Source organism: Dunckerocampus dactyliophorus, chromosome 8, assembly GCF_027744805.1.
Source record: "Dunckerocampus dactyliophorus isolate RoL2022-P2 chromosome 8, RoL_Ddac_1.1, whole genome shotgun sequence".
Lineage (NCBI taxonomy): Eukaryota > Metazoa > Chordata > Actinopteri > Syngnathiformes > Syngnathidae > Dunckerocampus > Dunckerocampus dactyliophorus.
In genome coordinates, this window is record NC_072826.1 from 21,528,163 (window position 1) to 21,554,442 (window position 26,280).

A 26,280-nucleotide genomic window follows, 5' to 3' on the forward strand; every position below is an offset into this window, starting at 1 on the left:
TACTATCTGCAGCCACTGAGTATTTGCAAACAGCTGCTGAATAACAAACGCTGAAGCAAACATTAAAAACTGAAAAAAGTTGACTACAAACAAAATAGGAAATAATCAAAGCATGCATCATGTTACTAGACTTAATACAAGGGACTAAACTACATTTTATGTAACAATGTAGCTGCTTTCAAAACATGCAATACATCAAATTACACCTAAATACATTACTTGGAACATTTTCAAAATTATTTGCATGAAGACATTCATTTTGAATGTATGAGCCCCTGGAAATCCTGCACGGCAGTGTGAAGTGATGTGGGCCACTGTGTATATCTGCATATATCACTTTAAAACACTGTATAATAGTCTTAGATAATGGCGGTGAATTAACAGTTGCATCTATGTTTATCTGACAGAGATGCAACTTATATGACGTTAAAGCGCTTTAATACGCTCTCTAAAACTTGCATGAAGAAAGCTAGAATGTTCTCCTTGACGGGCCCTGACAGTGTGGCACTCAAGTGTAGTGTTATATTATTTTACAAAGTCACAGCTTACCTACCATGGTGTTAAAAAAAAAATGCAGTTTCTTTTCGAGTTTTGTCTTCTTTTAAGTGGACGGAGTGAGAGAGAGGAGCAGAGAGAGAGAGGGTTGCGTTATTAATATACGATATTTTCTATAACGCCCTTATTTGTTTACACAATTAGACAGTATGTGGGAATAGTGCTCTTATTTTAAAGGCCGGAAGTGTGTTGCATGTGTTGAGAATGTCTGTTGACGGGTAAGACGAGCTGGGAGCAAGAAGAAAAGTTCCCCTTATTTCACTCAAAACCTGCACAACGGAGGGCTTTGTAAAACACTCGTTTATTCATTATTTCATTAACAAGCGGCAAAACACAACTCAGTGTAAACACACTCATACACCCTGAGACACACGGCCGTACGAGCATGCGCTGCTAAACTAAGCTACCTCTGCTAGCTTGCATTCACGCTCCGTAAGAGAGTTTTTTTTGGCCAACTTTTACCAATGTTTCAGGTTGTTGTTTCGACACTTTAGTTTGGGGGGACTGGGCTAGTGTTAACATCATTAATACATTCCAGAATGTCTGACTCTAACCGAAATGGATGCTAACGGAATGATTTATAATGAATGTTTATAATGTAAATCCAATTAATCCATTCCAGAAAGCCCAAAATGTTAACACAAAACACGTTTTTACAGTTTTACAAGTATAGTTTTACATGCAGAAAACATATAATGATGAATGACATGGATAAATAAACATTTAATGTTACGTTTACCTTCATTGAAGACGTGATACATGTGGTGACTGTGAGCGAGATCAACACTCACCACTTTCCTGTTCTGAAATGAGTTGTTTCCTGAATTCAGTAGTGTTTCGCACCTCAAGACGGTAACTCAAAACAGAGCCAAGCAAAGTTGCAGCCACCGTGCCAACATTTTGATAAAGGAGATAAGAAACACATATTGAATTTAAGAAATAACGCATGACATATCAGGGAGATGGTGTCCGTGGGGTGTCTCGCTGCCACATTGTGTCTTTGGAAACAGTAGTCCTCAATGAAGGTAAAAACAACCTTGTTCACCTACTAACCTGGTAACATGTTTGTTTAACCCTTTCATTCATCATTTATATGCATTTAGAATTGTTTTATGGATGTAAAACTATAACTCTAATACTATGAAAATGTGTGTTGGGTTAACATTTTTGAGTGAACAGCCGATGACGCAACTTCCGGTTGCCATTTTGTTTTGCTAGCTAATGGGAAGCAACACTAATAAACATGTAAAGCTGTGCCAAAATGTACTAAAAGTTTGTTGATTTTCACCTGCTTATGCTAAAACTACATTATTGCTTTCCTTGAAATCTTTGGGAGTGATAAAAACATTAGCCTACAGGCCCCAGAAAACCAGTCATTTTTTGTGGGAATGCAGAATAACTTCAATTAAACTTGTTCGGTTAACAATGGAAGAATTCAGATGAGTGGACCCTGGTCTGGTTCGCACTTTACCAATGGCAAAGTCAGTTACAGCATGTAACTTGTCAATAAATAACATGAACTGAATTAACTAACTAAGTGACTAAATGAAGTGACTAAAATCGCATAACACAAATGTGACTTTTCGCAGGAGACTAATCAATGAACATCCGCACGTTTGCTTCCATCCAACATAAGCAAACCACACTGTACCACAGTGACAACATTTCCAGACCCTTTGCAATGGAAAGGCTGAAAAATACGTAATGTATCAAACTCAGGACTCTCCGGAATCCTTTAAAAAGGGAGTCGTCCAAGTGAGATAAAGGCAAACAAGAAAGTGAAGGAGATGCAAAAGTAAGACGTGAGAAAGAGGAGGACAACAAAAAAAGAAGAGCGAGCGGAGCACAGCTTGCGTGTCAATGGAGGAGATCATGGATGCCGGTAGGGGGCTCAGCCTTTGGCACAATAGACCCCCAACTGAGCCAAAACCCTTAATACCCATACTCTTATTTCACACATCTTTTCAAAGCTCCCCAACAACACCAATCCACTGTCACCCCCCCCTTCCTTGATACTGTGTGATTGCAGGCCCGGGTGACAATAGCGGGAAAGCCTGCGTGTCACAACAAGGGGCAGTCCGGGGACTCACACAGGGGCCATCGGGACACCTTGTCTTTGTGGATTGGCAGACAATGGTGACAACTCAGGACGGGGCAGTAAAAGCTTCCTCTGTGCTGGCGGGGAGCTGTTAAGAATGACAGCGGCATCAAGTGTCGCTGATAAATGGCTCATTATCATGTGATCTGAGGTGAAGTGTGGGGCCGATAATGAGCCTCCGTATCGGAATCCCAGCTAGAGACTGACGAGACGCCAACAAATGACGGACAGAGAGGACGTTTCGTCAGTTTTCAGGCTACAAATGGGAATTCTCTTAGAATATTTCATTGTAGGCGGAGAGAAGCTGCTTGACTGATGACAATGCACCCCGTAGAGGTCATATTCGACTGCAGCTGCTAGTTTCTCTTTGGCCCAAAATAATTTCAGGTGGTCCCTGTGTTATGATGCTTGGTGGTTACGAACGCGCATCCGTAAATTTGTGAAAAACTTAATTTTGGTCGGCTCGCTCAAGAACAGTGTACTTTGGCGAAAGAATGCGTGGCACAGTGAGGAAGATTAACCTGTGCGCCGCATAAAAGGAAAGCCATCACCATGGAAGTGAAAATGATCATCGTTAAAAGCGACTGGCTGCTCTTTCGGTCCCAACCGCTCAACTGTTGCAACCATCAAAAATTATTGAATGCCAACGAATGCTAAAGGAGGCATGGATTCCAACACTCAGCACAATGGCAAAGTCTGAGAAACTGAAAATCTACGAAGAACAATTGCAGACTCACACCACTTGGGAAGTGACTCTCCATGATGAGTGCAAACGTCTGACCATTACTGTATCCCCAGATACCATAGAAATGGTCCCTTTTCCACCAAATACTATTGTTCTTGAAACAAAAAGGTTCCTGTGACCCTGTGGTCTGCGTTTCCACCACACGCCAACGCATCAGCATTGCTTTTGGATAACTAAACCAATGGCAAATGGCAAATATTTGATGTGTTTTACCTTCATTCCACTTCTTTACTGCTTCCTTCATTTTGCTCTTGCAGTATACTGAGTTGGTCATACGGCTTGTTGGTACAGTAATACAACAGTCAGACCACTGAGACTGTTCTTCATCTTCTTATAATCTTGCTGAAGTTTCTTCAGTTTTTCACCAATTTGTGTCCTTCGTTTAGATCTACAGGTTTGTCTTCCACAAACTCAAAGTCCCGCTAAATATATTCCTCTGTAAATACGTTCAAAAGAGCCAGTCCACTTCTCATAGCTGTGCATGTCAAAAATAAGCTTATAAAAATGAATAACTAGGTCTGCAGCCGCACACTGGTTTAAACATTTAAACGAGTACAAACACTGCATCAGCCTTCTCCGGCACACAGACGCCTCAATAGTTCCAGGAACAGTTGAAAAAGATCTGGAATTTTCTCGGACCCGGGTAGTTTTTGCATGAAAACGCAGAGGGGTAATTAAAAATCCATCCATCCATTTTCTTCTGTTTAACCAGGTCTGAGTCACAGAAGCAGCAGTCTCTGTTTGGGAGCCCAGACTTCCCGGTCACTGGCCACCTCTTCCAGCTCCACTGGGGGGACACCTCGGTGTTCCCAGGCCAGCAGTGAGTCAAAATCCCTCCAGTGTGTTTTAGGTCTGCCCCGGGTCTCCTCCCAGCTGGGAATGCCTGGAACACCTCAAAAGGGAGGCGTCCAGGAAGCATCCAAACGAGATGCCTGAGCCACCTTAAACTGGCTCCTCTTGACATGAAGGAGCAGTGGCTCCCGAATGACCAAGCTCCTCACGCTATTTATTAAGCCTAGGTCACAACTGGACGTATGATTTTTTTGGCCGTGTGATTTTGTCGCCCTCTGTGCGTTTCTTGCATTTTTTTGCACGTAGACCGACCATAGAAGCCCGTACGACTGGTTGTGACGTAGGATTTTGGGTGAGACCAGCAACCCTGCAGAGGAAACACATTTTGGCCGCTTGTATCCGTGATACATGGGGAGGGGCGCCCAGGCAAGCGCCTGGTGGTTGGGCCTTCACCCGTGGGACCCGGGTGGGTTCAGCCCAAAACAGCCACACGGGATCCAAAGCGTGCCGGGTGGTGGTCGAGGGCAAGGGCCTGGGCGACCTGGTCGTCAGCGGCCAAATCTGGTAATTCAGTGTACCAGGATAAATTGGAAAGTTCCTGGGAAGTTTTCTGCTGTGAAACCGGGGCTAATGTGTCCTATGAGGCCCTGCCAGGACATCATTGCGTTCTTGTCCGTAATCCTGCCTTAAAAAACTCCCAAAACTCAAAATCGTGCCTGTCAACATTTGCATTTAAAAAAAAAAAAAGTGAAATATTTCGTAAAATAAGGGGAAATGTGGGAAGATAAGGGGAAAATGTTGGTCTTTCCACCAGAATATCCACCATCAAGAAAAAATTTCCGAACAAGGTTGGGGATTTTACCCGCTACAGGATGGCTTCCCAAGTGTCACCAAACAGACTGGAAGTGAAAGTGGCAGTGAAAGTTAAAATAAGTGAAAACCTACTAACCAACAATTAAAAGGGAAAGGGGCAAAATCCGGGAGTGTCTTTTGAAAAACGGGAGGGCTAACAGGTATTTTGAAAATCAGTAAGTGATTACGCTGAAGAATAGCAGCTACAGTCGTAACCTCATTAATGAGTCGGTCTAAAATGAAGACTTTAAATTGGATTTATTAAAGATGTGGGTGTGATGTGGATGGCGTAATGAGCGAGCAAACAGCTTTTTCTCCCAGAAAGAAAACACCTTTAGACAAATAATCTTGGGAGCCTGGAGGAAAAATATACCTCAACATCCTGGGCAGTTCCAAGGGATTTCTGGCTGAGACCCAAGCAATGAAGGCAGCGGCGAAGAAGGCCGGGCTTTGAGGCGCAAAGCGGCAGGGCAACGATTTACGTTGGCGAAATGCAGCTTAGCAAAATAAAAACGTTGGAATCAAAGCAGGTACACTTTAGAATCTGCTATCTCTTTCAACTTAGCTTAGCTCCACTGGTGTCTGGGCTCCGGCAGAACCCCCCTCTTGTCCTCCTCCTTTTACAAGGCCCTTCAGCAAGCGGCTGGTTGCTAGACAATGTGCTTGGTTATGCGGGTTATGTAAAGACCCTCCTGCACACAAAAGCCACTGTGGGCGCCTGTTATGTGGTCGCTCTTCAGAGGCCCGGGTCAGTTAGCAGAAGAGCTCTGGCGCTAGCACTCCAACTTTAAAAAACGCTTCCTCTTCACTGTGTGTTTGCTGAGAGGAGAGACAGTTCAGTGAATTATCTTCTAGCTGTTAATTTCACTTCCCCCCTCTCCTCTTCCTGCTCCCAAACGCCACTTGAAGGAGGTTAAAACAACCCGCTTGTTGACCTGTGGAGGTATGTTGGATTTGGGAGGCTTGCGCTTGTTTGCTTATGCTTTCCATAAGCACATCTGGTTCAAAAACACATGATGGTCTTGAATTATTCTGCTTTTTAGCGGTTTGTTCTTGCGTCCAGTAAATACTAATTGAATTACTGATAACACCATTGGCCATATTTGCATTGTGCCCCTCACCACTAATTATTTACACAGATTAGATGCTTACATGCAGATATTTCCAAGTTAACAGATATGTTCTTTATAGTATGACAAAAACATTAATAAATATTACAGATGGTTTTGTGTGTATGTGTGTGTGTGTGCGTGTGTGTTGGTAACAAGCGAGTAGAGAGAGCTGCAGGCAATGACATAGCGGTAAGCCACACACACACCACCACAGATCAACCGACCGCCCCGATGGCTGGCCAGCAGGGCACTGACGTCAGACCACTTGTGCAAACTTTAAGACGAGTTTGGACTGTTTCATGTGATGTGAGTAGGAATAAAAGTGCAGAACAACTTCAGGATGTCGGCATCACTGTCTATATTTTTTATTTTCCACCACAGCGAGAGTAAATACTTTAGTGCAATGCTTTCAAAAATTGAGTGATTTAAGACGCAGGAAGGAATCACAGCAATGGGAATGATAAAAGCTCCATGACATGTTTTGTAAATACCTGCTCAAAATACAGTTTTATAATTTACGTAGTTGTTGTTAACTATACTAGTAGTAGTTGCCCTGTGTAAGTGTCATCTACGTGGTATGGTGTGACGGTAATAGTGTTTCTTTTATGACACCGTGAGTCAGACTATTATGCTGAGTAATGATCTCCGTTGACAAGCTCATTGTGAGTTCTGTTTTGAAGTGCCTCTGACCAACTCGGAAACTCAAGAGTGCCACGGTACTACACTAATTACAGCTTCACTCTATCACAGATTTTTCAAAAATATATTTATTAATTAGTCATGCTGTTTCATGGTTGAATATGGCCTACTATTAGCCCAAAATGTGCATCCAGCCAACCATTTTCTATGCTTGTCCTCACTAGGGGTCGTGGGGGTATGTTGGAGCCTATCCCAGCTGACTTTGGGCGAGAGATGGGGTACACCCTGGACTGGTTGTCAGCCAATCGCAGGGCACATCCAAAAATGTGCATGCTAGGTTAATTGGAGACTCTAAATTGTCCATATGTCCATTGTTTGTCTATATGTGCCCTGCACTGTAAAATCCAATAGCACTCTCAACTCAGATAAATAAGTACAACAAACTCATTTTTTAAAAAAAGTTCATCTCACTTGAGTGTACCAAGTAAAATGTCTATTGCGGTCAACTATAACTATTAAGTTCCGTTTGCTTGTTTTTTTCAGGGCAATCTGTTTGCATGCTTTTTAAGTGAGGTTACCTAATGGATTTTACAGCGTGCAACTGGTTGACTACCAGTCCAGGGTGTACGCCTGAAGACAGCCGGGATAGGCTCCAGCATACTCGCGACCGTAGTGAGGACAAGCGGTATAAAAAATGGATGGATGTCTTATTTTCTCTTATTATATCTACTATATTAGGTAATATAGGGGTGTTATTTATTGTCTAGAGCGCTCTAATAATGTTACACACTGTATTTAGAAGGTCATAAACAGGTTTTCTGTGCTCTAACTACAAAAATATTCCACTTATAAATAAGGAATCCTAGTTCACGGAAATTCACTTATCACAGTCGAGTCTGGAACAAGTTATTACTGTATAGTTTATATTCATGTTTCATGTTATGTTTCAAAGCTCAGGTTTATGACAGTGTCTGGTGGTGTTTGTTGACAAGTTAGTCACTTAGTTAACACGTGACTTCGAAGGGAATACTTGATGCGGCCCAGCCTCACCCAGACTCTACCTCCAGCGGCCTCCAGATAAGTTGACTTTGAGACCCCTGTGTTCTAAATTTCAAGTTTAGGCAACTTGAGATAACCCTGGAACGCAGCGAACGCCAATAAATTAAATTTTTTATCACGTCTCAGAAAATCCCCCTCCAGAAAGTCACTCTTTGCACGTCTCTTCTATGCACACGCTCTTAACAGTGCGTCTCCCGCCCCCGCAAAAAGTGTGCCCAACAAGCTGCGGCATGCGCAAGACGGCGTTAGTGGTGGTTGGAAACAGAGCGCCCTGTTGCCCCCGAGGCTCGGCTTGATCCCACAGGAAGCACCAGCGTGAGCTAGGACACACAAGACGAGCAATGGGGGGGGGAGGGGCTGTAAGGACGGCGGTCTCTCTCGACTGGTACTGCATTCAAACATGTAGGATTAGAAGTACTCACATTAGAAGTACAACACTGACTGCCTAAACCCACAATATTTTCTTGACTGTTGTTCTGCTCCTGAACCACTGCACACAAAAGAGTGGAAATGTGTCAAAACATGCACCCCCGCTGCGTTGCCTGTGATATTATTTTTCTGACAAATTCACTATTATTAACTCCACGAGTCAGATTGACTTAAAATTTCTCACACAGCTCAATTCGCTCGACATAACTACCGTTTGTGACTTCAGGGACCGACAAGCACATGTGTGTAAGATTGGTTGAAAAACACGGCCGCCATCAATCAAAACATATTATGGACTAAACTGTCCATAAGACACATTGCGGTTAATTGGTTCCAGACTGTGATAAGTGAATTTCCTTATTTATAGTTGTAGTTACAGTATAGAAAACCTGTTTACGACTGATTTTTAACATTATTAGAGCCCTCTAGACATGAAATAACACCCCTATAGTGACCTTTACATTCGTACTGCCCAACATAGTAGACATAATAAGACAAAATACACCATTTAAGACATAAATAGGACTTGCTGGTTCTGGTGCGGACAGGAAGTGACGTCGTTGATTCCTCAAAAACCGAATCATACAACAACTGGCGTGTTCAGTTTGCAAAAATGACTTTTATCGAGAAAAACATGCACTGACATCAAGCTTTTGCAAGAACGTGTCAGTAGTTTAGGCTAGTTTTGTTTGAGAAAGTCCTAAGAAATTGTTCCAAACTCGACCACATCAAAGACACTCCAACATAAGCGTAAAATTGTAAAAAGTCTGCATCTCACCACATTTGTGTGCCTCTTTGAATGAGTTCATATGGTTCCTTCAGCCTTGGAAGAGATTGTTGCACATTTCCATTTCCTTCCCGAAGAAAAGGAGCTTTGCACTCAAAGATACACAACTTGTATGCGGGACTGTCAGCAGTCGGCAGGGCCTTTAATGGACTACAGGTGCCGCCTAATAAGGGCCAATAAATGTGCCACGGCAGAGCAACTGCCTGTCGCTGAGCTGAATGGGTATAACGGGAACTGCTGGGGGGGGGGAATAATCAGCAGTCGGGAAAGTGTAATAAAGTACGGAACCTGCTGCAGTGTCATCAGGTTGGAGGACAATGGAGTCCTAAAGACGCTTGATTAGTCACTAAAAGTACACTCTTTTGCGTCCGCCTGAATACTGTCAATTCATACTGCACTGTATTCATCTGTTTCTTTATTTACAGTCTACCATTCCTTCATAATACAACACTATTATGACTTGTGGGCTTTTTTCAAGTCATTTTGTTACTTTCTATTATGTCAGGTGGCTGTTATCATTAATACCTGGCAGGAGATGCAATCGCATTGATTCTTCGAGCAAACACACAATCGCTTTGACTGTGGAATATGTTGAGTAGTGATAGTAAATGATACCAAAGTGACTGTTCCAGAACCCTCCCCTTCACTCTTCAATTGCCGTTGTGCACTCGATTTTCGTAAAATCTGCATATGACGATAAATGCCTTTCCAAGCCAAAAAAGGATCGCGGTGCGGCGGCGACGTGGCAATTTGTATCATGACAACACAGACGTGGCATGAATGTGCATGTGTGCTGTGTCACGTAGGGTTGACAACACCCGTACTGAGCCGACAAGGAAGGCACTTTTTTATTGATGTTCGACTTCCCTTGCATCTTTCTTTTCACGCTTCGCCTAGCTGTTAGCTGACGGCCGCAGCTAACTAGCTCGCTAACTCGTACCGTGCTAACTCGGACTCCAAATGTGACTTTTTTGCCACAGTGACATTTTGTTTTTAAAGCAAACAAGCAATGCAGTTAGTTTGGTGCTCGTTTTTAATCCCACGGGGAAGTGGATATTACGTCCATCGGGTACGTGCTAACTTTTTCAAGTTTCTATTCTTGTCTTGATACTACAGTATATGTCTGGTCCTCAAACACTACTTGTATGTTGTTGTTTAATGAACATTAGCTATTTGCCAGGGGCCCTTGGAATTGTCTAATGGCAGTCCTGGCCAATAGCAGTCATCATAAATAAATTGATCGGTATCAGTATCGGCCAATATCAGCAGGATAGAACCACAATGTAGTGAGGGAGCGATATTCCAACCGTGATATAGCGAGGGATGACTACATAACTTTTTCCCCAACATAATTTACCAAAAGTTATAATTTTATTTTGTCTCTCATAATATTCCAACTTTAAAAAAACATAACATATATTTTATTTAATATTTCAACTCTATGACATTAATATTTTTTTCATAATATTACAAGTTGATTCTCAATAAATTGCAACTTATTTTGTTAGAATGCAACTTTTTTTTCTTCTAATATTGTGACTTATTCTTCTAAAATTACAACAATATTGTTTTCCATTGTTTTTTTCCCCAACTATTTCAACTTTATTCTTGTAAATTTTCTTCTGGTAATTATGACTTTATTCCCATAATAGTTTTACTTTATTGTCCTGATATTATAACTTTACTAACTTTTTCTTATCAGATTACAACTTCTTTCTCTTAATATGTTGTTGACTTTATTCATGCTAAATTAGTGCTGTTATTTATTTATTTTTTTTTAGGTTTCTTAAATTACTTTTTTAGAATGTGCCGTAGGCCAATAAAAAAACAGCTGCCGGGCACAAATGGCCCCCAGGCCGCACTTTGGCCACCCCTGGTAGAGCGAGATGATCATCCAGTTACAGTCATTATCATGCATCTGGCAAGGCTGCATGGATTACACGACACCTGTACTTTGCGTGCACGAGTGCTAGTGCATGAGGGAGTGATTCATTTATCAATCCGTCTTATCAGTACACTCAAGTTGGCTGTGTCGTCTCCCATCGTGCCTTTTGTCTCAATATTGTGAGGTCACAGTGTGAAAAGAAAAGTGAGCGCGGATCCCCGTGGATTTTGTGTGTGTATTCAGCTGAGTGCGTGTGTGTGCAGCATAAATGCCCACCATGATACCACCATGCTCTCACTCTCACAGTGGCTTCCTTTCACTGTACCCTGCACCTTCTCTGACAACCCCCCCACCTCAAAACCACCAGCAGGCGCTCAAACTTGTGCTGGCAGGTGCACGGGAGCTCCTGTGCTGGAGGCCAACCTCACTTTGGAAGAAAGACAGAGAGAGGAGGAGGAGGAGGAGCTGAAACAACAACAGCTGTGACAGACGCATTGTCATTACAACATTTGTTTCACGGCGAGTGCAGCAGCGGGTCACTTCACCGCATGGGAACCTCTGGACCACTTTTCACCATCAGCACGTTAAGGAAGGACGAAATCCTGCTAAGTTTTTATCTTTTTTACTTCCATAGAAGAACTAATCACTGTTGGTTGATTAGAAGAACGACACATAGACTACGTGAAACACTTTCATTATACTCGTGATTTTGAATACACAAAACTACCAAACCGACTTCCAAAAAACCTTGCAGAGGGGTGGGGCATCAGCCAAGGAGGAAACCGTTACATTGTGGTACGGACATGAATGTACCTTTTTGTTTTTACTATCTCAGTGAGGAGGATTACGAAAAAAACACATAAACAATTTACTTTACGGAGGGCTGCATCGTGAACTGAGGAAGAGCCTGATCAATTTTCGAGGGTGTCGATGCAGAATTCTTGATAGACAACAACAAAGAAAGCACTAGAAAGTGCAGTCCCAAAGCCTCAATCCGTGGCGTGTGACTTGGAGCGTACTAAAAAACTACCAAAGCAATTTCTACAAAACTTTGCAGAGGGGTGGGACATGAGCTGAGAATGAACAAATGGCATTTTGGTGCAAATCTGAGAGACTATGTTGTTGTTGATGCTTTTGTGGTGGTCAGTCTTCAACATGTCCGTCGTTTCTTAAAGAGTCGTGCATTAGTCTTCATCACAAAATTGTAGCATATGCTTGACGTGGGTATCTGTTTATTTAAATCTGAATACACGCTAGGATTTCACGTTCTGCTTTCCCTCGCCGCAAAGCTCACATTCCACAACCACAGTAGCTCTCCTCAGCGGTGTGATACTGGCCGCGGCGGCCATCGCACCTGTGTCCGTCCGGTCGTAACACGCAGGCCAGTGATTTGTGCAGATCTTCTCCCGCAGCAGTATGACCTGCGGGGAGCTGTGTGTGTGGGCAAAAACAGCGGCCAAGAAACAACGCTATTACAAGCAGCTGAAAACGGGCAGCTGCTGTCGCCACGTCAATGCCTCGCTCCACGCTGAACGCAGCATCTCCTCAAAGGGAAGGCTCACTTTTGGGGAGGTTTTATGTTGGAGCACATACACGCTATAATCAAATTAAGAGCCCTTCAGACAGGAAATGAAAGCCCCTCCTAGTGTAATTAATAGGTACAATTATGCAATCGGGGAGTGGTCTGCAGCGCTCTACAAACAGGACCAGATGGCGGGTTTGCTGTGATGACTTACAGTGGGGTCAGCACCAGTGTCGAGACCCAGCGCGCCCCTCCAGCCTTTTTATTCTTTGGCTTGTAAATAAAGACTTAATGGTTTACAAGCCGTCCAATAATCGTAATACCTTCACAGCGAATTAGCCGCCAGACGCACAAAAAGCCAGTCCGCTGGGACGAAGAAACACATGTGTGGGCAGCGGAGCTTTGAGGCTTCAAATGCTCGGAAATGACTGGAATGTTGGAGCCGGTCACACTGAAATGGAAATTTCTCCACCAAGTTTATACTTTCAGTGCCTTCCAGCCTCTTATTGTTGTCCTTCCACGAAACATTATTGTGGTTTATACCAGTTTATACCGCCAACTGGCGGGTCACGGACAATATAAAAATATGTAATGTCATTTCAAATATTGCAAAATAGCACATTTTTTGAAATGTGTGTTTTTCAAACTAAAATATACTTCAGACTATCAGAAAATTACATTAAATATTTGAATGTAATTTTAAAGTATATGTTTTAAATATTAATATATTAAAAGTAAGTAAAAAAAGTAAAAAAAAAAAAAAGTCAAATAAAAAAAAGTAAAAAAAAAATTTAAAAAAATATTAATATATTATATTATTGTTATTATAACATATAATAAAAATTTGTTCAAATAATATATTTATTACATGCTTTATATCAGTGGTCCACAACCTTTTTGGACCCACAGCCTGGCTCGTGTTCCCACAAATCTCTGTGGACCGAGGGGGGTTGTGGTGGTGGTGGGGGGGTCGTATTGCGATGTTATTTATCTCATTTAGTATGTACTGTGTAAAACAGGACAGGAACAACATCAAATTAAAAGCACAACGTGAATACAGACCATCCACCACTATAAGCGTGGAGTTTGTGTTTCAGAGAGAAGACTATAGCGCCGTGGCTTGATGTGTGTGCTAACAGGCAGTGTGCTAGCATGAATTAACTTGAAGCATTAGCGCTCAATAACGTCATCAAACTTTATCTTTATGCATTCCCACAGAGTATCAGCAGTTGGGAGCAAATATGAAGTGAAAAAACCCTGATAAAAATACGGTATAGTTGACAATCTGTGCAGAGTGGGAGAAGGCTAGCGCACGCACAAAGGTGCGTTCAAGGACTGTCAAACAAAGTGGTACACTCGAAACAAACAACATAAACATGCAAAAACTTCAAACTATATTATTTTTTAAATAAAATAATGGCCCATATTTCCAAAATTGAGAACAATTGGGATTTATCTTGAAAGGGCCGCGGAGAGATGCTTGATGAATATCGTATTTTTTTTTTTATTGTTATTAGCATAGAGAAGAAGTGATGTCAAGTGATGTAAAAAAAAATCTGAAAATAGGAGAGTTAAGAAAAATAAGAAAACAGAATAGGAATAAATAAATAAATAAATACATAACAGATCACTTCAATTTCAGTCATGCATCATAAATAATAATAATAATACATAAAAATAATACATAATAAGGTAATAAGTCCAGTCCTGTGTGTGTTATTATCGCTCCCCCGCTGTTGTGTTGAAAAGTCGCATTGTGTGGGGGAGGAATGATCTGCTCATTCCATCAGTGGAGCAGGACAGTGATAGTAATCTGCCACTGAAACTGCTCTTCTGTTGGGAGATGATGCTGTTCATTGGATGATGCTGGTTGTCCATGATGGAAAGGAGCCTCCTTAGTGTCCTTTGCTGTGCCACAGATGTCAGGCTGTCCAGTTAAGTGCCAAGGACAGTGCCTGCCTTCCTCCCCAGTTTGTCCAGGCGTGTTGTGTTCTTCTTCTTGATGCTGCTCCCCCAGCACACTACTGTTTAGAGGAGGGCACTAGCTACCACAGTCTAGTAGAAGGTCTGTGGCAGTTTCTTGCACGCCAGCCTTTTCTGTACTCATCCTCCTGTCCATTCCTGATACATCCCACGATGTCCGTGTCGCCCGCATACTTCTGTACATGGCAAAGCTCCGAGTTGTACTGAACACAGTTCCCTGCAGGGCTCCCATGCTGCTGGTCACATTGTCAGACCCGCAGTTCCCCAGTCGCACGTACTGAGGTCTGCCAGTCAGGTAGTCTGTGATCCAAGCCACCAGGTGTGAACCTACTCCCATCTGTGTCTGTTCGTCCCTGAGGAGCTGAGGCTGGATGGTGTTAAAGGCGCTGGAGAAGTCCAACAATGTAATCCTCACAGCACCACTGCCTCTGTCCAGTTGATGGCGTCCTCAACTCCCACTTTATCCCGGTATGCAAACTGCAGAAGGTCAAGTGCGTGGTGGGTCTGTGGCCTCAGGTGATAGAGCAGCAGCCGTTCCATGGTCTTCTGCTGTGTGTGGGATGGGCTGGTCAAAACCTGTCTTGGTGCTGCAGCCCCTGATGGTCTTCATTCCCTGCCACACCTCCTTCCATGTCGTTCTGCATCCTCTGTTCCATTTTCCTTCTGTACTGTAACACTGCTGCCCTTAGCTGGACTCTTCCTCCTGTACCCGCTTAAGTGTGGCACCGTTTTTGAAGCTCTTCTTCTTCAGGTTCAGAAGGTCTTTGATGTCACTTGTTATCCAGGTCTTGTTGTTAGCAAAGCAGTGTACCGTGCTCACTGGTACAACAACATCCATGCAGAAGCTGATGTAGTCCATGGTGCAGGCGACCATTTCTTCTTATTGTCACTGTGGGTCCCAGTCTGTGGTCTCAAAGCAGTCTATTAAAGCCTGTTCAACCTCAGGGGACCACTTCTTGAATGAGTGAGTGGTTCTTCCTCACTTTAGGTGTATAAAGAGGTTTGAGCAGGACCAGGTTGTGGTTCAACAAAAACGTAAACTTACATAAACCGAGGCAATTTTTACCATACAAAATAAGGTAAATCCAATTCATCTGTACGTAGGGTGCTTGGTTTGGGCACTCAAGTTCACGGACCAGTACAGTAGAGGGCAAACGGACAACTTTATTACATGCGATACTGTACAGAAACAGAGACAGCGTACAAAAACAGAGGCAAATTTTTTTTATAGAAAAACTAATCATCAAAAACTGGGGCATACAAAAATCGAGGCTTCACTGTAATTATATTACCCGAGGACAGTAATAGGGTTAGTAACGCCGTTAATCCCAACACTGGGTGTAACACAGGCGGGATGGCATCTGTGTGAAAGGAAATAGCGGGAAGATGGAACAACGGTGTTGAATTTAACACTCAACTTCTCCTTCCCTGGTGTGTCGAAAGAAATTGTCGCTGTCCGACAACTACTTTGAGCGCAACAGACGCCGGTAGTGATGCAATGACCTGATTGCACGATGCTGTGTTGCTGTGTGAAAGCGTAAACACACACAGAACATGTCACGCTTTGAGTAGTTCTGTGTGAAAGATGCAGGCAAGTAAATGCCAGGTCTTCTGTAATAGGCTAGTGTCGCTCTTTGAAAGCCATTCCCTGCACTTTGCTGCCTTTTGTAGAAAAGGCAAAGTCGGACTCATGCCACGCTTTACATTTCAGCACTGTTAGCAAAAGTTTACAAGATCGCTATGTGAAAGCAATTACATCACATCGCTGGGCTCTGTATATAAGGCAAAGGTTAGATCTTTATGGCTGATAAGCCAATATTACGGATGTTCTGTATGACAGAGGCTTGTGTTGCTTATAATTACAGGACTTTATCTGTCTTTGCCTTTTATACAGAACCCACTAAATGGCAGAGCTTACCTTGCAGCACTACCGATGCAACGCTTTTGCTCAATCCCTGTGTGAACCAGGCTTTGTTGATATGCAAGCGCAATTTCGCTAATATCCCGCCTGTGTAAAAGGCAAAAGTGTACAAATGGTGGATTTTCATGCCAGATGAATGGGGCTTAAATCGTAAAAAAAATAAAATAAAATAAAAATAAATAAATGAGATTTTTTTTTAAAGTCAAATCAATTTAAAAAATCTTATTTTTTTTTAGATATTTTATTTAAAAATTGTATTTATTCTATTTCAATTTTTTATTTGAATATTACATTTTATCTGCCTTCAACCATTTGCGTATATGGTGTCATTTTCAACTACAAACAATGTCAAGTTTCAGAATGGAGGTTTTTCAAAACAGTAACAGAAAAAAAACATGGGCTGTTTGGCCCATTTTACCAACGAAACACGAAGAAAGAAAAAGTCACGTATGCTTTTTCTCATCTGAACGTAGTGATGGAGTTATGAAGTTAAGCATTTTTCCTGCAGTAATTTGCTGCTCTTCTTCCTCTAATCTAAAATCTAGATGAGGGCCTGAGCAAAACTAACAGTGGTTACCGTCAGCAAATCCAGAAGGAGCCACAATGATGTCTTATCTGATCCAAGCTGCTGGCCTAAGACGTCTAAACTGGCAGGATCCAAGCAATCAAACCCAAAGTGTGAATGGTATAATGTCCTCATTGAAGGTGGGAAAAAGAGATACTAGTGTAAAACAAGTGTGGAAAAACATGTTTGGTGAAAAAAAGAAGTGTCAGAAAGTGAAGCCAAGTGTGCAGCAGTCAGGCGGGGCCGACACAGGCAGCCAAGTCGGGAACGGTTGACTTGGAAATGTGTTCCAGCAGGAAAAAGCCCAGCTCCAGAGGAGCAGCGAGGCCAGCAGTCTGGAGCAGTCGGCAACTTTCCCCTCGCTTTTGGCTCCAGCGCCGCCCTCCCTGCAGCCCACCCAAGAAGCGGCCCATGGGCATAAATTTGAGAGGATTTAAAACAACGTGCATCTCCTCGCTCTCACTGTCGATGCTTTTTGCTTCTTCCCTTTCCAAAAACCACCACGGTTAATAAAAAATGGAACGTTCTTTTTCATCCAGGGCCAATCATTGCATTTTACTGTATTCTTTTTTGGACTTTATCACCAACGTAAAGCTATAAACTTAATGACATGTCACAAACTGCCACATTCCTATGGGATCTTCCACGGAGATGGCCCTAAATTTCAAGCATTCTTTTACAAAAAAAACAACAAAAAAAAGCCAATTTCACAACGCAAATGTGAGGTATCTTCTCAACATGTCTGTCATACGCACTGTATCTCACAAAGAATACACAATAACTCTACTATAATAACACAATTACGCCAAATTCAACAATATTAAGCAATACAGTGCATTCATTGAACGTGACTAAGAAGTAATTCCTTAATCTATACAAAGAAATGACTCATGAATTCTGCTATTCAGTCCAAATGTTTACTCCAGTCTTTACACCCCAATTTCTCTGGAGTAAAACCCCGCTCACAAGGGTATAGTAAAGGTGTCCAAAGTGCGCCCCAGGGTCCATTTGTGGCATGCCTGCAACTGTTTTTTTTTTCAGCCCTCAACATATTGTAATGACACAAGAAAGCCAACAACTTTAACCAGAAAATTAAGATTTTTTTTTTTTTTACAGAAATAAAGGAGAAATATTAGAATAGAGTCATAATTTTAATAAAAATAAAAAAAACATTTTTCCGTAATACCATAAGAAAACAAATTTATTTTCCACAATAATTTCAACAACAATTTTTACAAAATTAGGTTATGACGTTACGAGAATAAAGTCAAAATATTGTGGGAATAAAGTGCTACGAATAAAACACAAGAAAACAGTTGAAATATTTGTAAAACAGAAAAACAACAACAGCAAAAGTGGAGAAAAGGTAATAATACACCTTGTTGCCCGTAACAACACAAAGCTGAGATGCAGGCTGTTTTTTCTTTAAATACTGTTTATATGTAACTTCTTAGTAGGCCCCCGTATCCTTTGATTTTCTCATATGCCGCCCTTGCTGGGAAAAGTTTGGACACTCGTGGTATAGTACCGCAGTGTGTTCCAAACACTGCTTGCATGCACACAGAGGAGGTAGTAAGCAGGGTTAGAGGTTAACCCTAACCCTAACCCTGAATATGGCCTATTTGTATCATTCTGAAATATACATTATTTTTTAGTTTTGGCTAACCTTACCTTTTTTAACCTCTGGTACTTCACCATTTGTACCATTTCAACCTATTGGCTTTCAACGACTTGAACTGCAATAAATGACAGGAACAATTGGTGTGTTCTAAAACATTTGACCGATATGTATAATAATGTATCTAATTTGTATTTATTTGATTATATGTTACAATTTAAAATGTGATGTGATTTTTTTTTTTTTTACATGTAGTTGTCCATAACGCATTTCACTACATTTTTTTTTTGTACTTTTGCTAAATTTCATATTTATTTTATATTACACTTTGCGGTCCGAGTTTCACAGCTTCACTCTATCACAGAAAAAAATTACATAGATTAATTCATAAATTAACGTCCTATTATTAGTCAAAATAAGATTCTGTCAATTGCATTTATTCTTTGCCTAAATTAAGCGTTTTCAAGCATAAAAATGGCTAATTGAACTCAAATGCAAATCCAAAAAAAGTTAATCTTTTGCTGAATTGTCTTTATTTGCATATGTCGGTATGGACATCATCCTTCCGTCCATACCACAATTTATTGCATAATTGCATGCATGACTGAACACACGCTCGTTTTCCGGTGGGCAAAAAAAAAAAAATCCTCTAAAAAATTAAAGGGTTCAATTTAAGGAAAAGTCTGATGCAAAATGAGATTTTGTTGTTCTTCTATGCAGCAATACCCAGCTGAACCCTTTGTTTCACGCTATTTGCACTGGTGTCATCGATGTAGGTTTTTGTCAGCTTACCGGTAGTCCTCAACGTCCTCACACGTTTCCTTGAAGACGAAAATACGGCATTCCTCTGAGAGTACGGACGACATGCTCATTCAACATTCAACAGAAAACGTACGGTCCAACAATTAAACAATTCTGCGATACCCAGATTGATATCCAGAATAATCTGGGTATCGCAGCGTAGAAGAACAAAAATTCGCATTTTGCATCAGACTTTTCCTTAAATTTTAACCCTTGAATTATTTGGAGGAGTTTTTTTTTTTTTTGCCCACCGGAAAACGGGCCTGCGCTCAGTCATGCATGCAATTATGCAATAAATGTTGGTATGGACATCATCCTTCAGTCCATATGCAAATAAAGACATTTCATTCAATTGTAACTTTAGTGGCTACTTTTTGGAGAGTCGCTGTTTTTTTGCTACACCCTTTAGAAGACACACTCAAGATGTTATATGTAATATTCTACACTGGTCACTAGGTGTCAGTAATGTTACATTGATGAGATACTTTCGGTCCACTTTCAGTACTTATGTCATGTTTTATTTATGTCTAATCTGTCGTATTTATTCCGTTGTTATGTCGACTATGTTGGGTAACAGAGTGAAAGACGACTATAGGGGTGTCTAGAGGGCTCGAATCATGTTAAGAACTGCATTTAGAAGGTTGTAAGCAAGTTTTATTATGCGATAATTATGAAAATATTCCATTTATATATAAGGAAACCTACTTTACGGAAATTCACCTATCATGGTTAGGTCTGAACCCAAAATCCAATCTGTGTCACATTTGTTTAGACTTTAAAAACAAACAAACAAACCAGATGGACAGTGGTGTGAAAAAATGTTTGCCCCCTTCCTGATTGTCTCATTTTTTGCATGTTTGTCACACTTAAATGTTTCAGATTAATAGTCAATGACAACACAACTGAACACAAAAAGCAGTTTTTAAATGAAACTTTTTAGGAGAAATTAAGGGAGAAAAAACCAAACCTACATGGCCCTGTGTGAAAAAGTGATTGCCCAGAAAGAACTGAAGGCTTCACTTGCCTCAGTTAAGGTCAGTGTTCATGACCCCACCATAAGAAAGACACTGGGCAAAAACGGCAGCATTCCAAGACTAAAACCACTGCTGAACAAAAAGAACATTAAGACTCGTCTCAGTTTTGCCAGAAAACATCTTGATGATCCCCAAGACCTTTAGCAAAATACTCAAAATGTAGAACTTTTTGGTAGTTGTGTGTCCCATTACATCTGGCGTAAAAGTAACGCCGCATTTAAAAAAAGAACATCATACCAGCAGTAAAATATGGTGGTGGTAGTGTGATGGTTTGGGGTTGTTTTGCTGCTTCAGGACCTGGAAGACTTGCTGTGATAAATGGACCCATGAATTCTGCTGTCTACCAAAAAATCCCGAAGGAGAATGTCCGGCCATCTGTTTGTGACCTCAAGCTGAAACCAACTTGGGTTCTCCAGCAGGACAATGATCCAAAACACACCAGCAAGTCCACCTCTGAATGGCTGAAGAAAAACAAAAGACTTTGGAGTGGGCTAGTCAAAGTCCTGACCTGAATCCTATTGAGATGCTGTGGCATGACCTTAAAAAGGCGGTTCATGCTGGAAAACTCTCCAATGTGGCTGAATTATAACAATTCTGCAAAGATGAGTGGGCCAAAATTCCTCAGCAGCGCTGTAAGAGACTCATTGCAAGTTATCACAAACGCTTGATTGCGGTTGTTGCCGCTAAGGGTGACCCTAGGTTTGGATTTGTTTTTTCTCCCTTAATAATAAAAAAGTTTTATTTAAAAACTGCATTTTGTGTTCAGTTGTGTTGTCATCGACTAATATTTACATTTGTTTGATGATCTGAAACGTTTATGTGTGACAAACATGCAAAAAATAACACTTTTTCACACCACTGTATGTATCAGTACATAATAATGAGCCACATTTTACTGTGTGTAATGATAACTGTGTTTGAAATTGTAATGAGATTATCCATTCAGCTCCTTTTAACGTTGTTATTCCCACCACTGGTCCTGACTGCCACTAAATACTACCCGTGTAGCACCAGTGGCACTCACACCGCATTTTGAGAATCAGAGATCTAAATCATCAACAAGACGCATGAAAACACCATCTTGGGGTGTCGAGTTCCGCCGGAATCATCCGGGCGAGCCTGCGGCATTCCAAGTGGAGCCTGAAGTCGGATTAAAGTCTGCAGAAGGTCTGTCACTTCCAGTGTGTCAGTCGTGATAAATACGACTCACTCTGACACCCTTGGCAGATTCACGCTGGCGTATCGCTGACTTTCCCTGCCTGTATTTTGCCACTGTAGGCGCTCGTAAGTCATTCGTGCCAAGATGGACGCACTTCCTGTTGTGGCATGTGATCTAGCGATCTTTATTTGTCATTTCACTTGTGGAAAACTAGGAGACAATGAGCAGAAACTGGGGGGCATGAGAGGCATGGGGGACTACTCATGAAATGTCTTCCTGGTTGGCAGGTCTGTTCGTGTCTTTATTTATTCATGTTCGGTGCCAGCAACTCATACAGTGGTTTGTACGTGCAAAATAAATCATAGTATTTTACACTGAGTGGGGGGACGGGGTCTTAAAAAATTTCTGTCTCATAAGGGGGCATGACAGAAAGTTATTTTTAAAATTAATTTCTCCATTATTTAATTAAATTGTGAAATGTAATATTCAATAATGACATTGAAGGTACCAGTTATTTATTTTCATTACCAATATTTATATTTCATCATCAATTTCCATATTTAATGGCATGTGTTTGAATTATGCAATTTATTTATTATTGTTACTTTCTTGTATTATTTTATCATTTTATTTGTATTTATAATTTCATTTATTTAACGGCATTTTGAATTACTGATGGGAATTTTTTTTGTATTATTTAACGGCATTTTAATGGAATGCAACATTCATTCATCCAATCACTTGTGGTACATAATTTCATCAATAATTTCACATTTTAATCAATTCTTTTGTGTTGTAATTCTGAATGTATTCATTTCATTTTGGGCCCCCCCCCCCAAAAAAAAAGACCTCCTGCATTTGCTCCAGCCCGAACATCTCCATCCAGTACGTGTCTCCATTATAGATGAATATGATACTTTGTGTGTACATTTCAAGAGGAGGTATGCCAAGGAGAGCCGCCAAGTCAAAGACGTTACGATGTTATCTCCTCTCAGATAACAGGCTCGCTGGAGCGGGAGGAACACACGCGACGTCAGTGGCAGCCTCGATCTCACTTGTGTGCTCCAATAAAACTTTCAACGTTTTTTGTTTTTTTTTTGCCCTTTTTCCAGATGTCAGAGCGACACAGGTGGTGTGAAGGGTGACGCTGTGTTGTAATTATGAAGATTTGCGGCTATGGCAACCGGGTGAAATCACAAACACAGCTTCTTCTGTGATTTCGATCAGCCGCAAGGACGCTGAGTCATCGCTGCATCGTCACTTAGCGACACACAATGAACACAAGTGGACAACACAATTAAGGGCGCGCTCTCGCTGCTCTACAGCATTTGTTTGCATTTCCTGCCTTTTGGGGTTATTTTGAATCTTTCTGTTTATTTCTGTTACGAAAAGGTGGCTGCTGTCGTCAGAGTGGGGAGTCACGGTGTTCGAAATAACAGTCGTAACGGGTAATCTAATGAATTACTATCTCAAACACAACACTGTTAATGTTACTGACAGTCAAACGTGGGGCGTTATTTACGCGCTGATATCTGACAGCCGTGATCTGCTCGCTCACTGTTGTGAACAAACGAGTCTCGCCTTATGAACGGCTCTTTTTGGTGAACCTAACCTGGGAACTAATCGGGAGCGACTTGGCGCTTCCAATTTCGCGACTTGTCTCAATCACGTTTCTTCTAAAATATATGCGTTAATAAATCCTGCTGTTTCATGGATTGAATATGTCCTATTATTAGTCCGAAATCTGCATATGTAAGCAAATCTTACATAATTTTTGCTTAAATGAAGCATTTTCAAGCATGCAAATGGTTAAATGAAGTAAAATACAAATATAAGGCATTCAAAAGACGCATTCAAAGACGGTGTAATTAGGGATGCTCCGATCGATCGGCCACCGATCAGTATGGACCGATTTCTGTAAAAAAACACGTGATCGGCGTATGTTGACAGACGCCATTCAAAGCCGATCACAAAAAAACGATCTGCAAATCCTACATGTCCGCTGTGTTGCCAACAAAATGACGCATCTCGTATTGAGCTTGACAAAGGCTACGCCAATCGATGCCCGCATGTTTGATCACTCCCTTACCAATCCTATTGAATAGTTCCACTGTAGTTTCACTATAGACTTAGACTATTGTACTTTTTCCATTGGCGGCAGCTAGCTAGCAGTTAGCTAGAGTTATCCACCTAGCTTCTGGTCTTCGGACTTCAAATGTGTCTTTTTACTACAGTGACATTTTGTTTAAAACAAACAAGCTATGCGCTTAGTTCGAAGATGGTTTTTGTCCCACGGGGAAGTGGATATCACGTTGTTGGGGTACGCACTAACTTTTTCAAGTGGCACTGAACGATTTTTCTCTCTTGTTGTCATTAATACGAATTATGTCTGGTCCTCACAACAATACCATCACAGGGGTCTCTTATCTCACCAGCTGAGTAGCTCACCAAAAGGGTCAAATAACTGTTGAATTCAGACTTTATGCTTTTATGTAATGACAAATCAGCACAAAACAGCGTAAAGACGATGGGCTCACTGTTAGTCATAAATAAAACACGAATAGTGGGCAGCTCTAATAGTAATGACACTTGGACACTCAATTTATTCTGTTTTAAGTCGAGCAGGACACATTTCTATTTAATAAAGACGTTTATTTCCCGTGTATTCGTATTACTCCGAAACACGCCTCAAATTAAATTCAAGTTTGTGTCAAATAGTGCAAAAATGGATTCACAAGAATACAGGCAAAAAAAAGACAATTCGCCCAAACATTTATTTTTTAATAATGATCTATTTGCAAGGGGCCCTTGGATCTGCCTACAGTACGTCCTCCGATCGCTGATCTCACTCATGGATGATTGCTTACAGAATCGGTAATAATATGTAGTGTTCCACACTGGTCACTAGGTGTCAGTAATGTTACTGTAATGTTGGGTGAGACACACGAGCACCGGACTTGAACAACAGGCTTTTATTGCAGGTTTGAATGATCTCACAACAGACACAATAATCCCTAACACGGGCTACTGTTGCGGTAACTCACATCAACCTAAAACCTAAAAGTCCCGATGTCACTTCCTATCCACACGTCCGGAAAACATTTATTGCAACACACACAAGCATTAGCCTTATTTATGTCTTAAAGGTCTTTTTTTTCTCTTATTATGTTTACTAAATTGGGTAAGAGGAGTGTAAAGGCGACTATTCGGGTGTTATTTCATGTCTAGAAGGCTCTGGTAATGTTAAAATCTGTATTTAGAAGGTCCTAAACTGGTTTTCTATGCTCTAACTATAAAAATATTCCATTTATCAATATGATATCCTAAAATTTGCTCTTCACGGTCGGGTCTGGAACCAATTACCACGATAAACAAAAGATGACTGTATAAGATATCAAAACAAGGCATTCTTATATGCAACTGGGAATCGCTTCCAGCTCAGTGAGCGTCTAAAGCACTGTCACGACAAGTGTGCTTTTTTTTTTTTTTACTTTGTTTAAAGTGTTTCTCAGAAACATCAACAAACTCAACTACGTGCGTTTCCGTCCTGGCTACTCAGTACAATACGCAGGGTATAAATTCCACAAAAGATGTGGAATTTGGACCACCACAGAATGAATTTGCCGCTATAAACACATTAAATTGTAACACTGCTTCTTGCCACGCATCATATGCACCTGGTCTGCCAGAGAATAAGAAGATCCAGCAGGAGGCATCGGTGTTGCCAACTAAGTAGGTGTACGAATTCAAAGTGAACGACAGGAAGTGTTTCTTGCGTCACGCATTTTACCCGCTAATCAAAGGCAAGCGGTCGCGAAAGCCAAAGCACATGCAAAAAAAAACTCCACAAGCGTCCAGCCCAGCCTTTGACTAGCGGGAGTTATGACTAGCGATAGCGCTAACGAGACAGACTCCCACGTCTCAAAGCACTCAGTGAGCGACAGAAGAAAGATGATTTGTATTTGTAGCCGTTTTCGTCCCTCCTGCAGCATCCATTGCAATCTCATGCACAAGCATCCGCCACAATTAGACTGAAGTCCTCCGGGATTGCTAACGATGCGTTTTTGTACATCTTCGCCGTATTTTTCCCAAAGATTTTGCTCCAATTCAGAGTTGCACGACGTTCCAGTGTACCGTATGCGACGAAAGCGGGTCTCTCAAATTAGTCTCAGGAAAAACAAAGCAACACGCCCTCCGCTAACTATCTAAACAACACCGCAAGACGGAGTGAAGGGATAGGGAAAAAGCGTAGCTTGTGGAGCATCTCCTGCCTTCTTCCCAGACAGACAGCTGCTATTAAAGCCTGATTGTTTCAGGTTCACAGGGTGTGAAAGGCCCTGATTGAGGGGCTGTGATCCCAGTGAGGGTGGTCTCTCTCCCTATCCCTCCCCCCCACCTCTCTTTCTGGAAGGTGGGAAGAGGAAGAAGTGTGTGCGTGTGTGTGTTGGATTGCAGGCATCACGTGACACATGTTTCTTGCTGAGCGGACCAAAATGGAATCTGGACAAAAACACACCACTTGTTGCTGCCTGCCTCTAAGGCAAGGTCATGTGACCCTGTGTAGGAATAACAACTTCCCGTACCTATCTATCTATCCCACACCTTAAACGCACGAATGATGTCCTCATTAAAAGAGCACTGTATTCATGCTGATAAAGACTTATCTTGGTTGTGATAGTCTCTCCTGTGGCTGCTAATAGGAAGACAAGTCCTTCCTGTGTGCA

At 41.5% G+C, this 26,280-nt stretch overlaps 1 protein-coding gene across 2 annotated transcripts in view; it reads right to left on the reverse strand.

Moving 5' to 3' along the window:
- The window catches only part of gli1 (GLI family zinc finger 1), an 82,775-nt gene that overhangs the window by 50,696 nt on the left and 5,799 nt on the right, over window positions 1-26,280 (reverse strand). The window lies entirely within an intron of this gene.